Source organism: Diadema antillarum, unplaced genomic scaffold (assembly GCF_040938485.1).
Source record: "Diadema antillarum isolate AM-2024a unplaced genomic scaffold, OU_Dant_1.0 seq00001842_RagTag, whole genome shotgun sequence".
NCBI classification, from domain to species: Eukaryota; Metazoa; Echinodermata; class Echinoidea; order Diadematoida; family Diadematidae; genus Diadema; species Diadema antillarum.
This window is the reverse complement of record NW_027272514.1, coordinates 344,099-364,102: the sequence shown is the minus strand read 5'-3', so window position 1 is coordinate 364,102 and position 20,004 is coordinate 344,099.

The following is a 20,004-nucleotide window of genomic DNA, read 5'->3' as shown; positions in this document are numbered from 1 at the left end:
TTCTTAAGCTGTGTTCAGACGGAGGCAGTTTTGGTCGGAGTAACTTCGGAGGATAGGTCAAAGTAGTGCCCATCTGAACAAGGTCGTGGTAACTTCCTCCGATCGGAGGAACTTACCACGACCTCTTCCTCCGAACGAGATACTCCTGAGTTTTCTCAGGAGTATCTCGCTACCACGACTAGCCGGTCGGAGTAAATTGCCCATGCGGACAAGCCCTCGGAGTATCTATGAACTTACATACCTTACGACCTAGGTAAAACTTCCTGGGTCAAATCGCAATGTTGACATTTTGCGAGTACACGTGCAATTTTAACCTAGTCGATCGCGACGAAGAAGCTAGCGCTCATGAGAAATTTTCATCAACAAGAATGGTGAAGACAAATGCCACTGGTAAAAAAAACAATTGCATTATGGTCAACGTGCGCGGTGCTACTACTTCCGGAAGTTACACCAACCCTCGCACATAAATTGGTCGGAGTTTATTCCCACGACCGTCGTGTAGACACAAGGGTCATGGTAGGATATGCATTAATTTGAATATTAGTTACTGTGCCATAAATTTTTACTCCGACTAGAAATATGTCTGAACATGGCTTTAGTGAATGATTGACTCCTATTCATGCAGGCAGTAAAAGGAATTCCACTACAAGCGCAGTCACACTACACAAAAGTATGCATAGTTTCACCACCCGGAATTTTGCTTCAGTATAAGGGCCATACGTGCGACTGCTGCTTCCAGATAAATTCCCTGCGTACACGTGGGAAGTTCCTTACTTCTTGGCAAATTATGAATACATGTGGTTTTGTGCAGTGTGACAGCGCCTAGCTTAACATGCGAGAAGTTTGTGAAATGACAAGGGGGGGGGGGGGGGGGGTGAGGGAGAAGGTGGGTACTGAATGATGATTTGCAATCACTGTCCCCAAAGCCAGAACTGCCAGAGCAAAGCTAATAGTCTGAGAGCTGGCTGCTGGTCAATTTACCCCATCAAGCCCAAAAGGTTTGACCCCTCAGAGTTGCTGGGGCCACCCTCCTCATTAAAAAAATGCCCGTCAGCCTGGTCCCTGAGGGCGGGTTCGGCCCCCAGGGACCCCCCGAAAAGGCCCTCCGGCGGGTGTAATTTACCCCATGGAGCCCATGGACCAAACTTGGCCTATATGAATGTCCTATGGGTGTACATAATCAAAATATAAAAAACTGACAAAATACCTGGTCGGGAAAGGGGTTGCCAGACCGCTTGTTTGCAGGCATAAAACCTTGATTTTGGTCAAGGAGTCTGCGCCAAGACTACACTGTCCCATAGGCCCTGTACTGTAGCGTCTCCCAACAGGCTGACAGACAGTGCCAGTTAGTGCATGTAGTAGTCTTGGCGCAGACTCCTTTACGCGCAACAAGGGTTATTGCCTGCAAACTACCTGTTATACACTGGGACCCAGGGTAGTTTGCATGCATAAATTGACCACACACACACACACACACACACACACACACACACACACACGCACACACACACATACACACACATATGTTTACACATGACTCTATGTACAACTGTATATACCATAACACTAAACATGTTACAATTAATAGGTTTCTCATTAATGCAGCCATAATACCTTGCACATAATAAATGTCAAACCTATAAGATGTTCATACCTTTTGAATGTTTTACATGGATACTATCAATACACCTTTAAGGAACACTGAAGAAATTTGGAATTTGTGTGAAGTTGTATTAGGTTTTATTGGCCACACAGCCTACTCTTTCTGTATGATGTATTCACCTTATGAGACTCAAATAGAGCTTTTCAGAAAATGCTGAAAAACCTTTGTTGTGAGTAAACTTCAGTTTAAGACCAACCACAACAGCACTAAAGGCCAGTTGTATAACACATTTAAGTAAACATTTTCATCAACCGTGCATTAAACATAACTTTAATAAAGTTTATGTCAACAAGTGGGATGTAGCTTGGATTACTTCTTTTTTTCCTGCTTGATATCCTCTTTTAGATACAAATGACAAGTCTCAATCCTAATATAAGATTCCTTTGAAAACCTCAAACTAATAACTTTTTGTGTTTTTGGCTGATAAAAACCACCCTTTGATGTATAAAATAGGCAAGGATTACAGCATCCATGCCAACATTTCCTTTATTTGACTCTAATAAATTCCAAATCAGAATAAACTGCATAACATAAGGAAGGAGCTTAATGGTTTTGGAAATGATATTGATCAATTTTCATACTCAGTAGTGCATGTCACCTCATAGTTTTGGGCAAATATCTGCATATCTATAATACTAATGAACATGTAATTACGGTGTTCTATATACATGTATTTCTTCCTTGGAACCTCAAATAACAAGCTTCACAATAGAATGCTAACTTTCTGTAATGGAAATAAACAGGCCAAGAGCATTTACTTTGATCTTGTGTTCTCTTCATCTCTTCAGCGCTTTTTTTTTTTTTTTTGGTCATCTTCTTATTTCTGGAGATATATTTTATTTATAATAGCTCCCAGCCCCACACAAATGGTGTCACATACTGCAAACACTGCCAATGACCGTGACCAGTACACACCAAGTTGAAACATAATAGCTCTCTTTTTATATAGCATATAGGCTGAAAGTATTAACTTGGTCTTGTGGTCTCTTTATATCAGCAGTTTTGTCAACTCCTTATTTCTGGAGATACACTGTACTTCATCTTCAGTTCCCCAGCCCCACACAAACAAAACTCAACCTACGGTGTCACACACTGCAAAGAGCGCATCATAGTATATGATTGCCGTTAACCCGGGACATATACACACAACGTGAAACATAAAATTACCAGCTAAATGAAATGTTAGCTTAATTTCTTTTCTTTAACAATAACATGCACGTTGAGAGCATTTACATGTTGTGTTCTCTTTTATATTAGAATTTTTGTCAACTCCTCATTGAGATACTTTGTCTACCCCCCCCCCCCCCCAAAAAAAAAAAGAAGATAATACTTCCAGGGTGTATACTTCCAGGGTGTCACATACCATATACAGTTACAATGCAGGTCCTAGTTCATATTTATGATTTAGTTGCCATTCAAAACCATGGCAATTACACATCAAACCATGCATCACACTCTATGGAAGACTAAAGCTTACATAAATTACGTATAATGTAGGCCTATGATAAGCATTGCACATGTTTCAGTTGCAGTCTTATGATTCCTGAACTGACCAGTATTTGGCATGAATTTATTTCATATAATATAAAACATAATTTCACATTTTAGTCTATCATACAGTATAATGCATGATTTGAGAAACTGAAGTCTACTCACAACAAAGGGTTTATTTCAGCATTTTCCAAATATATATATATGTATGTATATATATTTGTCTTATATGGTGGATACATAATAAAGGGTAAGCAGGTTGTGTGGCCAGTAAAACAGAATACAATTTCACACAAATTTCAAAATCTCTTCAGTGTTCCTGCTTGAAGGTTCACTGATAGTATCGATGTAAAACATTCAAAACTTATGAACATAATAATTATAGGTATGTGCAAGGTATCATGGCTGTATGGAGAAACCACTGGTCATGTTTTGTGTTACGGTATTCTTAGTATACATAGAGTCATGTGTGAATGTGTGTGTGTGTGTGTGGGTGTGTGTGTGGGTGTGGGTGTGTGTGTGGTCAATTTGTGCATGCAAACTACCCTGGGTCCCAGGGTATAACGGGTAGTTTGCAGGCACAAAACCCTTGTTGGGCGTAAAGGAGTCTGCGCCAAGACTACTACATGCACTAACTGGCACTGTCCGTCAGCCTGTTGGGAGACGCTACAGTACAGGGCCTATGGGACAGTGTAGTCTTGGCGCAGACTCCTTGACCAAAAACAAGGTTTTTATGCCTGCAAACAAGCGGTCTGGCAACCCCTTTCCCGACCAGATATTTTGTCAGTTTTTATATTTTGATTATGTACACCCATAGGACATTCATATAGGCCAAGTTTGGTCCATGGGCTCTATGGGGTAAATTACACCCGCCGGAGGGCCTTTTCGGGGGGTCCCTGGGGCCGAACCCGCCCTCAGGGACCAGGCTGACGGGCATTTTTTTAATGAGGAGGGTGGCCCCAGCAACTCTGAGGGGTCAAACCTTTTGGGCTTGATGGGGTAAATTGACCAGCAGCCAGCTCTCAGACTATAAGTTTATATGATAATAATAATGAGTACAGCATTTGTAATGCGCCATCGATCTAATAGCCTATTCTGAGGTGCAGAGGGACATAATTGTAAAGAGAATAACATACATCATAATCATAATTGTACATAATAATGAAGTTTGAAGAAGAAGAAAGAGATAGAAATATATACCCGATGAGCAATTCAATGAATATTCAACCAAAACAAGATGTGAACATATATGACTTCAGAAGCTCTGTAAATGTTTCAGTGGTTTCTGCTGATCAGATCCTCAGTGGAAGAGCGTTCCAGAGAGATGGGGCTGCAGAAACAAAGACTTTTTCTCTGAACGTCGAGATATATGACAGTGCCTTGACAGGTGAAAAGTTGTTTGTGTGTTGCTCCTCAATTGGCTTAGTTTATGAGAGAGGTCAGAATTACCAAAAGAAATAGTGTTGGTCACCAGGGAGAAAATATTTTTTTTTCTTCATCTTCTTGGAATGGATCACTATTCTTTCTTTCTTGAGCAAACACTACAGAAAATATCACTGGAATGGTGTGATTTTGATATCTTTCAACAAATGCATTGTGCCAAATGTGAGAAGAGGTTTTAACCCCAATGTCAAACACTTGACTTGTTTTTGTCTTCTTCTCTGTCTAGAGATGTTTAACTCTGTTATTACCTTTAGGGGACTGTTTCTGTGCAATGTTAGTTGCATCACAGACTACGGAGAATCAGACTAAGTCTATGTAGTTTGTTAGTGCCTATGGGGATGAAGAATTACATTTTGCCCATGGTTGGAAGAGTGCAATGATGCTCTGTGATCATGTTACCCTTCATAAACTGTGTTGCAAAAAGTAGGGGGAAAAGGTAAAGTATCCATATTTCTATGTCATTAAAAATTAAGTAAAAATTGATAAAAAGAGTCACATTTTCACAAAATTGTGAAATTGGATGCAACCACATGTATCCATGGGAGGAAGAAGTGATTACTGCTTCTAACAACTCTTCTTGTAATTGCTTATAACTGCCTATTTAAACACATTCTAGTTCAATGTTATTAATATTGTTATTCCCCTTTAAAGTCATTGCTGTAGAGTTATCACACACAGCAATAATTTTGTACAAAGAATACACGTTTTAATGGCATATAAAAAGCAACATATAAAAGGCAAGAAATTTAATGAAAGTTATACAGTTACTCTTGATCCTTATCAAATAAAATAAAAGAAATGAAAAAAGATGTTTGAAAAAAAGCACACAAAAATGATGGGACTTAACAGCAGTTCCTTTGACCCTTGACCCAACTGTGAGGGCTACCCTTGCCCCCTCCCCCCGCCCCAAACACACACACTTAAAAACATTCCCGTTATAGGCAGGTCACTTGCAGGGAGACTTGTGAAGTAATTACTTCAGCATTTGAGGTTATAACTAATATCTCTGTTACGTGACAAGATTTAACATTGATATCCCAATGCTTTCCTAGTCTTATTTTCAATTTTACCCATTACCATCAATTTTTACCTTTTAGTAAAAACCTATTTGAACGTGGAGTTTAACTTCAGTCGCTTATGTTGAATATGAAACCCATAGGTTCCTTCTTGATTGCTCTATGTGCATGAATCGAAGTTATCAATGGGTTAAACATGTCCACTTACCTTGTAACATCATTGCCACACTTGACGGCAAGCCGACGATCGTTCTAGTATTCGTAAGTTCCCTTTAGCGGGCGCTGTTTCAACTTTGCATCACACGACAACGTTGATCGCTGCGGTATCCAACCCTTCCTGTTTGACAGTACAGGTGTAACGTATATGTTTTTTTGAAGACTTGGAGTAGAATAATTGAATATTTTATAAAGTAGAGGTAAATAAAACCGAACACAAATGCACGGCACTTAATTCAGCACGGATATTGTCATGACGTTTGGATTTTCCTTGAATTGATATTTAGTTAAACTTAAAGTATACATAAAGCATATTTTTCGATTGCCATTATTTCATTAACCTATTCTCAGCTTTTATGCTACCTTTCTTTGTCGCGCTCTACGTGGCGTTTGGATTTTCATTGAATTGATATTTAAGTTAAATTAAAGAATACATTATATACATTTTTCGATTGCCATTATTTCACTGACCGATTCTCAGCATTTGTTCGACCTTCCTGTGTCGCGCTCTATAATTATGAGAACTTAAACAAAACAAAACATGCAGTTGTAGTTATAAAATCATCTAGACAGGAAGGAACATATCTGCAAGTGAGTGTGTTTGTATGTACCAAGGAGGTAATAAGTGAGGCTAGTAGCCTACCACCTTGACCATTGACTACGTCTAATATTTCTGTACAAATGTGTAGCGCTGTATAAACAGTAAAATGATAGTGTGACAATGAAAAGTGATATAATAATAATAATAATAATAATAATAATAATATGGTCTTATTTACCCAGGGTAGCCTCTTCAGTGTTGCCACTGTTCTACCAGAGGGCCCTGCTATTATATATAAAGTTTGAACAACCATTTACAATTGTAGTCGCTTTAATATAAGACGATGGATTACATGTACTTTCTATCGGGTCCACGACCATAGATATGGACGAACGCTGCTTGAAGCAGGATTGAATTTCCATGTAGCATTTGATGCAATTTTTAAATTTCTTACAAATCTTTTACTGGTAAATGAATACCTATGGAGGGTTAAATAACGTTTCTCTACCTGAGATGATTCCCATGTCTCGATAACTACATACGCCTTTTCCTGGAGGATCTCCCCGGAAGGGACTTTCATCATGGTTGTAAGTAATAATTGTGTGTGTGAAATATCTTTATTAAAGGAGTTGCTTAAATGGAATTGTCTTGACATGATTGTCCTTTTATTCGACAGTGAAATAAGATTCGTTATTCCGAATGTTCGTTAATGCGAAGACGAAATAAGGTGTGTAATTCCGAAGGTTTGTTAGTGAGCATCTTCTTTTCACTTCCGAATTAACGAACCTTATTTCATTGTCGGTTCAACGAATATGCAGAGCAACGAACATTAAAATTCGGATAAGGAACCTTTGGAGTAACGACACGAATGTTCGGATGAACGCACGCTATTTCATTTTTGGATTAAAAAGAAACATCTACCTACAGGGAATTTGTGTATTTCTGCGAAAAAAGCGAAAAGCGAATGTTATTCTATTTTTGGATCAACGAACCTGCGAAATAACAACATCTCTCGTCCAGGCCTCATGCAATATCGACTCTTCAAATTGACATTAAAGAGTATAATGAATCCTGCTTGAACAGATGCTCAGCCGATTCCGTATCGTTACACTTTTCGTGTTATTAGTTTACCCAAACACCATTCTTCTTACACGGGACTGTTAAGCATAATGTAAAGAACATCTTTCTCATCAAGGCTTGTTGTAGTAAGGTGGAGACAAAATGTCCTGTAGATAAAGGAGTGAAATGATTTCAAGAGGATAATATTTCGCAGGAAAAACTAATTTTACTGTGTGATGTCATTCGCGCCCCAAATGCGATAGTCAGGCTGAAAACTGACTTGTAACCGATTGTCTTCTAAACTACCAAATTGAAGCTGGTCATGTAGGCCCGCCGTACATCAGACAATATTTTGCGAGTATGGCATATTGTTTATCGACCTACTTGAAAAGGTTACTAACTTCCGTTCCCTCTACACGGTTGAAATTGATGCAGACTATTGTCCTTCCGACCAGAGCACTGTAGGAAGAAAAAGAAAATCAATAATCGATGTAGCACTAACCATGACCTGCGTGCAATTAAACTTCGAGTACTGTTGTTTCGATTTCGTGGGTATTCGTACTTTTATAGATGAGTGAAGATGAACAGAGAAAGAAGATGTAGATTACTTTTATCTTGAGCCTTAGTATAATATTAGTCGAGCAGTAGATCATTACACCATCGGTTTCTTTAATCAACAAGTAGACAGTTATCACTTTCTCATTTCTTAATCGTGTGTGTGTGTGTGTGTGTGTGTGTGTGTGTGTGTGTGTGTGTGTGTGTGTGTGTGTGTGTGTGTTCTAGGTGAGCCATTGGAATGAGCATTCACTAGATTTCCTCTTTTGGACTGAAAAATATGACTGGAAATTGCATACATTCACATATCTATTTGATAAGTAATTATTGTTTCATTTGTTTATTTTTTCCATATTTTTAAAACCTTGAGTCTTAAAAGCCATCGCAGTACATGATTATTCTCTACATGTTTCTCATTATGTGGCAGCCATCGGTATGAACTGTATAGCAGGCTAACACATTGCCCTAAGACACAAATCGACGTAAATAAGAAACATGTTGTTCATCATGATCATATAACTTTAACAAATATAGGTGCATAATCATTGCAACTGATTGACAAATTGCCCTACATCAACGTAAATAAGCACTGAATTAATCAGTGTTTTAGTAGTAGCCATGATAAAAAATCATGGGCGTACATACTCGAGCAGGATTCGAACCTACGACCTCCTGATCACCGGACAGGCGACATCTCCACTAGACCACCGAACTTTCGCCCCACAGCAAGTGTTGGTTCTAATCCTTACAGCATGCAGCGGGTACTGCGCAATTATTCAAATTCGTTAAATTCTTTTGTCGAGATGTTTTCATTGCCATTGATTGACAAATTGCCCTACATCGACGTAAAAAAAGCACTGAATTAATCAGTGTCTTAGAAGTAACCATGATAAAAAATCGTGGGCGTACAAACTCGAGCAGGATTCGAACCTACGACTTCCTGATCACCGGACATGCGTCATATCCACTAGACCACCGAGCTTTCGTCCGACAGCAAGCATGGCAAGTGTTGGTTCTAATCCTTATAGCATGCAGCGGGCGGGTACTGCGCAATTATTCAAATTCATTAAATTCTTCTGTCGAAATGTTTTCACTGCAATTGATTGACAAATTGCCCTACATCGACAGTTGCAATGAAAACATCTCGACATAAGAATTTAATGAATTTAAATGCATAATCATTGTCAAAGAATGTCAGGGGAACTGGAGAGGAAGAGTGTAGAACAATATAAAAACTAATGTGTATGGCTGGAGGAATCGAAGTAAAAGATGATTAGCCAGTATAGCGGATTATATCGTTTGGCACGAAGTGAACGCAATTATAGCGCTGACTGGAAGAAAGGCATGAGTACGTAAAGAAAATGAAATTGAAACAACCGTGTATAGTAGTCCCATGTTACAGCTATATCGTCGAGAATTCGGGAAGCTGATGGCGTAGGAATCGGTGGTTAACATTATCAAGAAACAAGCCTCCAGAGCGGTGATGTAATGGAGAATATTCCAGGCAGCTGTTTAGCTATGAAGCTGCCAAATATGCGCCTAATGAGTTGTTTGATAATTCTGCTTTTTAGTGTCAAAGGGCCTGTCTCGCCGGTGAACCGAAAACGCAGAACTATTCACAAGTGGCTTTCAGTCTCATTGACATGAAAGAAAATAATGTGTTTGAAACAGCTCTTGTGTTTAGGGGTATCAGATCCATGCAAAGTGCATGTTCGGTTGTTGTAAATACTTTTGTTTGTGTAGAACTTCTCGAAGGCCGTAATGATTTCTGTGTATCGGTGCTTGTAAACGGATATCGGAATTAGGATAGGCTTTACACAGCGTACAGTCGGATCAAAGTATCCTCTTGGTAGGCAACACCATTTTTGCGGAGACTACTGTATTGAAAGAGAGGAGCACTTCACAGTTAACGCCATAAGGCACTCTGATGTGCAGTGGATTGTGCGGCCTTGACGCTGATATTGAATTTATTACTTGAACACGGAACATCGCATTTTGCAGTTTTAACTGCAGAGGCGTGAGAAGGAGGATGACACGTGTCTGCCAATGTGAACCTGTGACTACTATCCATATCGTGATTATCCTCGGGAAGAGAAACAGAAACACAGAAGTGGTTTCTGTAAAAAAAATGATAATGATAATAATGTTTCGGTAAAATATGTGAGCAAACTGAAAGAAGCGCCCAGAACTCTCTCAAGAGGCAAGTATATTACGGAATGCTAAATACAAGGCAGTGTGACATCGTATAGCGTTTTCTCGTACTACCGTCACGTGGTTTGTGTTCACACCACGCAGTGGTGGATCCAGAGGGGGGGGGGGGGGGGGGGGCGCAAGAGGCGCACACCCCCTTTATTCATCGTTAAAACAAAAGAAAAAAAAAGAAAAAAATGAAACCCGGAAGTGGCACCAGAAATATTGGTTGCGTCCCTCCCCCCTTTACAGAATTCCTGGATCCGCCCCTGCTACGTGATCCTTGTCAAGGTCAAGAAAGAGAGAAAAAAAGTGTTTTGCACCAATCCTCATACACGCTATCGCTTTCTCACTTAGATGAGAAATTGCCTGCTCGTCAGTATTGCTGTAGTCAGTAAACATAATATTTTGAATGACACTTTTCTACCCGCTATCACAAAATGGGTAGGCCTACCAATAGGGGCCCTATCATGAAAGTGGATTCTTAGATATTCTGTTCATTGCAGTAAATATCACAATTTCGCTTCTTGAATTGTAATTAGCCAGCAGATATTACAGTAACGATAATAATGATTATAAGGATACTGTTAACCAGTAATAACGGTGTAATAATGAAAATAATGATGATAATAATCATGATATTGATGAGAATGGTATAAATTTGTACTAATAATGATAATAATATTAATGATAATTACAGTAATAAATGATTCGTAATTCGGGTTAGCAATGGTGTAATTATACCGATAAAATCTTCCGCTATCCTATGAATATTTAATGTATAATGATTCATCATGTTATACTGTGTATATCTAAAAACGAAATAGAAGTTACAGGGGGAGATTAGGAAAATTTGTTTCATATGGAAACAGAAAGGAGAGGACGAAAATCCTCGTAGCATGATAAAGAAGAATTTGAATAAAACAACTAAATCTATTATACAATGCTTTAAAGGGATAGTATAGTTTTGGTTGAGATGGGGCTTCAGGTGTCCAGCATTTTTGTGAGATAGTGAGAAAGCTCTTATGAAATACGGAAGAGCATTAAGAATAATTCAAAGTTTATTTGATGAAAATTAGTTTTGAAATGGCCGATATTTCCAGAAAAAAAAAAGAAGTCCCAATAAAGGGTGGGACCTACCTTTCATAAAGACCTTTTTGTTTCACCCTTATTTTGGGATATATCGGTCAATTTTTTCATCACATCACAATTCCTAGTTCCTCTAAGAACCAAAACTCTACCATCCCCTTAAAGGGTGAAAGAATTGAAGACATTGCGGGGAGGGAGAACGAAGGTGATTTTTTTTTTCTTTTTTTTTTAACGGTTTCCTCTCCAGACAAACCGATGGAGAACGCTTTCCAATCAGGCAAGATGGCTTTTCGATCATCGATCACTTCACCCTTACCATCGAAATCAATAACCTTCCTTCCAACGAGAGCTCCTCCTCACAAAGGACAGGTTGCCTAGCAACGCTAAAGCAAGGCAAACAGCTAGCTCCCCTTTCCTGGAGCACGTTTGCTCTTTTCTTCCCGTAGCTTTATTCCCTCTTCGCCTGGTGTCTTTGCTACTTCTAGACAGTGCTATAGACTTCATCCCCATGTTAATTGGCGATAAAAGTATGAAACTGCAACGATTTTTATAAAAATTGGCACGCGCGCGGAGCCTCTCTTGTTATACCCATGCAATAACAATGACGATCAGGCGGCGATTAATTCTCTTTACAGCACAGGCGGTAACTCTCTTAAGGGAGGGAGATAGATAGAGGGGAGGGGGTGGGGGTGGGGAAGGGTTATAAAGTGATTCGAACTCATTATGGCACCCCATAAGTGCGAGCGTACGTTTTCACTGCTAGGAGCACAGGGAGCATGTTGAAACGAGACGTCAAGTGCACGTGAGTTGCACCACGAAAGAGGAGGCTCCACATAATTGTAATGGTTGTTATCACATCGCTGATATCACTCTGCTAGCTTTTAATTATAATGATTAACTATAACACTACTATCTCTGAGAAAAAAATGAATGCTCATAGATTATCCAATTGCGATTTCTTTAAAGCATTTCATGATCAATTTGAATGTCAATATCCCCCATAGCTTCACCAGATACGCTGTTATCTTCCAATTTGAAAACGTTAGAACTTTATAACAATTTAACACCTCGAAATATGCCACTTGTTGACAAAAAAAGAAGAAGAAGAAAAGAAAATAGAAACAAAAACCCACGAACAAACCCGAAGGCATACCAGGTGTGCAAGTATTCTGGTGCATAAGGTTGAACTAAAAGTTGATTTGATTGTTGGTACAAATGCCACCCAGCGCCTTCTTAAAGGACCCGTAACACTATAGCGTGTAAGCTAGCGTTCATAGCGAAGACATTTATTACTTTATTATTTTACTATTGTTATTTTTTTTTTTTGGGGGGGGGGGTCGAATTCTCAGGCAAATCCGGTTTTCAGACAATATCGTAGCTGATGGTGAACGTATTATGTTAACCGTATTACGATGTAGCGCACAAAATTAGCGATGGAAAGTGCGTGCGTAGCGTTCATCCAACGGATGCTATTTGTACAAACAAAATGACCAGCGAATATCCGACGGATGTTGACCATAACGTTTGACCACCAAATAATCAACGCTTGCATGCATAATACAGTCTTTTGACTACATTTGTTATAGCATTTGTGCATGTGCTTTGCTGTTTATCAAAATATTCAAAATGTCCGACGGATGTTGAACGTATTGACACGTTTTGACCACCAATCAACGCGTGCATGCATAATACAGTCGTTAAATTTTGACTACATACATAATTGCATTGTAGTCAGTAGTTATGATTTGCATCAAAGTATTCAGCAATTTCCTTCTAAAATTTTCGCTATATTCACCAGAGTTACTTTGATAGCGTTATCAAAGAGAGAATGCATTTTCAGTACATTTGAATGTCTCCAAAATGTTTCATTAGCGCTTGTTTGCCAGAATTTACAAAGTCCTGCGCACACTCGTCACTCTATCGCTAGACCAAGCGTCAGTCTGTCAGGTATGTTAGATGAATGTATTATGAACGTTAACGTAGTTTGGAATATGCTGTATATATCCGTTGGTAATCTATTAGTCCTTTGCTACACTGACCCTGTGTGCAGTATACGTATAGAGTACATTGGTTTCTGCAAAGTTCCAGATGGGCTAGACTAACAGCAGACGACTAAAAAACAGCAAGCGAGTATAATGCTCAAATCGGGATTGTTCAACGTATACGTAGCGTATTGATTGATTCGTTGTCACCCGCTCAAAGTTTTGAACAGGTGCAAAACCAACAATCAGCTCCTGCGTTTCTGCGAATCCCTGCGAACAACTAACGAATACAATAAATGTCACATGAATACATGTTACGAAATAATCAGCAACGGATGCGAACGTATTTTCAAATTTACCCATACTGTTATCATATATCGTGACTATACGGACAAAGGTATTGACGGTAGGTACTATAAACAAGTGATGCAACTTTCTCAGATCGTAATGGTATGTGTTGATAACACCTTGGTTAAAACAATGGACACCTAAACAACAATTTAGAAGGGGAAAGTCGATATCAAAATAATTATCTTATTTACTTCACAATTTCATTAAAAATTATTATCTTTCTTGAACGATTTAGACTATATATTATAGGCCTACGCGCAAATAAAAGTTTTGTCAACATGCCCAGCGCTTTAGAGAAATACCAATCATTACTTGCACTGCGCTATATCAATACGCTGATTGATTTTTTATGAAATAACATTACCAAAATATAGATGAAGGTCTCCTATAACAATGAGAGCGTGATGGCGTTGTCGGTGTGAGTCAAACGGTATCCTGCTCTTGTGCCAGCTCTATAACCCTTTCAGAAAAGGTAAAAACAAAGTCAAGAAAGAGATACAGAGTGGCTATTATTTGCAACCATCCTCCGGCAGTTCTAAATATTGCATCTATTTTAAATTAGCTGTTGGCGCCATAAAACTGTGCGAACTTCGCCATCAAATTGACGCCTATGCCAGGCAATGCAAAGGTAGTGTGTATGACAAAAGAATATCTTAATCATTGTTGCTGGTTTTTTTTTTTTTTATTTACATGAGTATAGTCTTATTTCAGTCGATATGTGATTTCCATTTATTTTCAGTGATTCAGTGCCTTATAACAGCATTCTAACCAGTATACCAGACATGACACCTTTAACGAGTAGAGTCATCGTTTTGGGCTGACAGCGGTGGGGTGGGTGGGGGAGGGAGGATTGGGGTGGTTGGTTTCTTTCACAAAAAACGACAATGCCTGTTATAATCATGAATCAAACTGGTTACGTTGCATAATATGAAGATGAAGTGCTTTCAAGGGAAACAGTGTCTTCTGAATGGTGTTTCAGAGAGGTCAAAGACGACTTTTATACATAGTCATCTTAAGACTCAGATTGTTACTATTATCATTTGTGACCATGCATCACAAAACGAACAAAAAGTCGCAGCCCCTGATTTTACGTGAGAACTCAAAAAAGGTGAAATGGGTCAACCGAATCAATGTTGAGTTTTTCATATTTTCTGAAAGAGCTTATTTTCTTCTACACTATTCTTTAGTTTGGGATCATGACATGAATGGGAAAGTGTGTTTTTAGCAGCTTTTTCTAAAATAATAATGATAATGATAATAATAATAACAATAACAATAATAAGTATTATCGTTACTATTAGTACTATTATTGTTATCATTATTATTATTATCATCATAATTATTATCATTATTGATAAAGTAGCAATTGTTTACTTATTCTCTTAATGTGTATACTAGTAATCAATCTCACAATATTTTAGGCCTGCTTTAGAGGTACAGGTTTACTTCTCATCACAAATACGCACAAACCTATTAACGTACGTATATATATATATATATATATATATATATATATATATATATATATAACGCTATTTCCAGCCATAAGGGGAAATGCGGAATAAATGATCGGTTGGGGAATTTTGATAAAAAACATGAAAATATTCAGAAAAAATGCAAATATTGCCCTTTTTGAAAAAATTATGCATTAATATTGGCTCAATGCAAAATTGAACTGACAAGAGCACAAAATGCATGTTATACCACTAAATTCTGTATATTCATCAAAAAATACAACTCTTTTGTAGAAAAGGCAGATATATCTAAATTCAACCAATGACCCGTTTTCTATGCACATCCAATGTAATATACACCCATTTTTTTTTTTTTTGCATCCCTGCCAATCTCCCCTAAATTGTATTTATGGTACAGCCCTCAATCTGTACACACTATGCCATCTGTGCCCTACTGTAGAGTAGTCCTGAGGCCCCAGATCAATGATAAGGCTTTTATTTGAAAGACATTGTCAAAATCTTAAAGGGAATAAAAACTTTCCACTTTGTAATGAAATCCCCTGAAGACACCTTGTTTTCAGTCGTATATTCCCCCATGGACGCTTTTACACTAATAAGTATATTTAACTTATATTAGTTTCATCATTTTATCTACAGTGCACTGGGGCTCAATGGCTTAACTGCGCTTAATACAACAATCATACAACTTGGTGTATTGGTCTGTGGTCTGTGACACTTATTGCAGACTATAATATTGTGACTTTAAAATGCTTAATTAGCCCGTATCCTGTTTTAGGCCTATATGGTGCTTTATTACTCCTCTGGATTTACCCTCGGTGAGACGAAACTGCATCATGTGTTGGGAGTATACATGCATATTTCATTTGTGCACACTTTCAGCACATCAATGCAAACACACTCGCTCTTTCACTCTCTCCCTCTCTCTCCCTCTCCTACAGACAGACAGACAGACACAGACAAACAGACACACACACACACACACACACACACTATAGCTTTATTTGTTCCTTTCGGCACATGCTGTAGACAGGCTGCTGACGAGCGATATTCAATTTCGGTATCTATTAGCAACCGCCGTCTGATGACATTAAGTGATGAAAGTAAACAAATTTCTGTTCGTCAACAATAATATCTTTCGTGGTGAGTTTTCTCAAGGACTACTGACCCAGTCAGTCCCCTCCCACCATCGAATATCGGCTCTCTCAATATTTAGATAAGACCTCTTCTCCATACTCTTCGTAAAAGGTTTTGTCTTACTTTGTCGTGGATGTTTTTTATCACAACTCATTGGTCTCATTTCATGAATGAGAAGGTATAAGAAGGGAAACACGTTGCCCCCCCCCCCCATTCCCGTTTTCTCCCCTCTCTACTCTTACCCCCCCCCCCTCTTCTCCCCTCCCCTCCCCTCCCCTATAGGCCAGCGGCCGATGGGTATACAGTATGTAAGAGCCTCTGCTACATATCCACATCACGGGGCTATGTAAAACCGGTAGTAGCTCCATAGTAAAACCGGGTGCCAGTTAGAGCCCGAAATGGTTGCACCCGGACGAAATGTAAAGACATAAACGACCTGGACTTCAAAGGCATATTATACCATTTGCAGGTGAAACAAAAACCCAGCTGTAGTGCTTCATAATGTTTTTAAAATGTTATTTAGGGATAGAAACAACCAATGTAAAAAAGTTGATCAGTATAATACATGTTACGTATAGTTAGATATTCATAATGTCAACAATAATTATAATAAGATTATTTTTAGAAAACAAAACATCTAAAGTAATAGTTTATTTTCTCCTTATATTCTAGGGTTTATTGCGAAATTTGTATTATCAATGATTATGGTATATAGGATGTTTTGTGATACAATGCATCAAAAGTGATATAACCCGAACATTTTAAAATCACTGCTCGTAATGGTGAACAATTATTTTGAATACACTCACAAGCTTTGAAGTGACCGTTGTGTGAGATGTGTACAAACTTGAAATAAATCTGTCAATATCACAAGATATCTCTGTATTATTATTCCCAGCATTCAGTTACCCTTTCAAACGCCTGCGTGAGATCCCAGCGCAGACGAGAAACTGTTTAGCAAAGAATTTAAATCGGTCATAGCTCAAATGTCACATTCTCGACATTTTCTTGACGTTTCCGCAAAATACAGATCATAATATGAAACGTTGGTACAATTCCATTCGTCTGTTTCCAATGTTACACTCTATACAGACAAAGAGTTTATCCTTGCAAGCTGTAAACCTTTAAATTCAAGGCAAAAATGGTTCCGTCAAGTCCAGAGATGTACACATGACCTCCAACACTTGAAAAAATCACCATCTTTTCTTTTTAATGAGATTAAGCTTTAGGATTGATTTTAAGTGCGTCAAGGTCTTCAAAATTTTAGATGTTAGTGTTGACATGATTAGTTAAAGACTTACTTTCCTTGTGATGAAACTTCGGAACACCTATATGCAAAAAGAATGGTGAAACCGTACTGGATATATGTACTGCAATCTTAACGATAAGCATGGTAATAATCTTCACGAACGCGTGGATCTCACAATGCATGTCAAGTACATGTTGATTTGTCAGATGTATTCGAGAATATTTTGTATCAATGTTGATAATTTCGGGGATGGTTCAGTTTTAAATCATTGTTGCTTACTATCTGAGAATATCATAAGGGCATATTAGCAGAAATAGTTCAACAGACAAATTCGTGGTAAAAGACGACAGATGCTGAATATAGTTTGTGAGTAAACGTTATCACAAAAAGCTTTATAGGCTTCATCTGATTGCTATCAAATGTCAGAGTGTGGTATCAAAGCCGTGATTAACACATGAAAAGTTATTATTGTACCTGAATTGGCAAAGGGAATACACAGTCTAGAATAGATGTCGAATCCAGTTCTCATTGCATGATCCACTAAATTTGGTGGCAAATGGTATAGGCTGTTTATACCTTTCTTTTTATCTGTCCTCTATCAATCTCTCTCTCATTCTTTTTACACATTAGTTTTATTCATCCCTTCATCTTTTGATTTTTTTCCTATTCATTCATTTATTCATGCTTTCACTCGTTTACTCATCAATTCAATATTTTGATAATTTATTTAGTGCACATAATGATAGCACAATAATGTAATAAGCGGAAGATGATAGGTCTCTTCGTGTTCATAAATGGCTTGTTTCATTATTTTGTGGGATGAAGGGCCAGATATTTCATATTCAGTCACGCTATAATGGCCATGGCAGCATAGCTACCGGAAATGAGGAGCCTGAATGCTGTTTTGCTGCCTTCCGTAGAAAAATGCAACACTTCAGACCAAGCATTATGGCTTATTCTTCTGTATCCAAGCTTTTAGGTGATGGTAATGCTCTCATTTCAACTGAATATTAAATTCAATTTCCCCACATCGTATATGCTATTTGCCTGGATCAATAGATTGAAGCAAGGTCCTCCATTTTGTGGTGACGTCAGTTTTGTGGTAAGATACATTGTATGGCAGACCATTATACACGCATCATGCTATCGAAAAGTTAATGTTTAACAAAACACTCTACATCGAGATCAATTTGTTACTAAAAAAAATATTACTGAAATGGGATGTGGTGGAACTCTTCGATCGTCTTCATTTTGTTGCTTTTGTGTATTTCTTTTCGTCTAATGTTGCATAGCAGTATCAAATTTACTATAAGCCTTATATAGCTGGCAGCAACTACCACAGAACTGCGTTCTCTCAGCTCTGTATGGTTAAATTCAAAACCAAATGACGTTCCCTTCGATATTTTGCAACCATGCACAGTATAAAAGGATAATTATGGTCTGCACTGTTTGATACCTAACTACGGGATTCAGCACTTGTATAGCGTTAGGGAATGGAACGTGTCCGCCTTTTCCCAATAATTGCAATAATTTCATTTTCTTAGGCTATTTTTATCCTTTCTGAGCCAGGGCTTACATTGAAAATCCAATGACGTTCCCCTCGATATTCCGAAACCCTGCAAATTACAAAAAGGATACTGTTTGCACTGTTCGATGCCTGCATACAGAAGTCAGTCTGCACTCGCGTTATAGAATGGAAAGTGCGGGCTCTTTCCAATAATTGCTATCATTTGTTAAGTTATCATTTCATCTTTTCTAAGCCACGGCTTTGAACAGTGTGTACAGCGCTCTGTGGTTTTCTGTGTCAATTGATACTCAAAGCACACAAAGAGGTAAGAATTAATATCAGCGGCACAGAATGACAATCATGATACATGGTCCCGAAGGATGAATGATTGTCAGCAAGACAGTATGCATTTCTACCAAAAAATGTGACCCGGCATCACAAAATCTACAAAAAGTCACCAGACAGGGATTTTTAGTTAAGGGCAGATTCTGAAAAAGCAGACTCTACGCTTTAAAATGATGTATAACCCAACTCAAATGGACTCCCCATACCTATCTAAATACTGAAAAAAAAAAAACCCACACACTCTGGAAAAGTGTGAACTGAGAAAAGAGGCTCTGAAGTACAGGGTCTATTCAAGTGCTTAATCTTTACCAAACCGTGCTGGCTGTGTGATGAAAGGGACAAAAACACACGATGTGAACCAACGGAGCAACAACAACGAAGGAATTACCAGATTAAGCTGAAATTAGGCATGCTCTATCAACATATTCTGTCCATAATTAATGCCAACTTTATTCAAAAGTTATTAGACTTGATAGTGAAGAATGTGCAAAGGATTTCAAGAAGTGAAAAGGGGCCTCTAAGACAAACCTGATTATTCTACTCCCCCCCCCCCAAAAAAAAGGGTTGTTTTATCCTATGATATAATACATAATAAATAAATGAATGAATAGATAAATAAATAACCAAATAATAACAATAACAATAAGGCCATATTTATCCAGGGTTGCATCTTCAGTGTTGCCACTGCTCTACCAGAG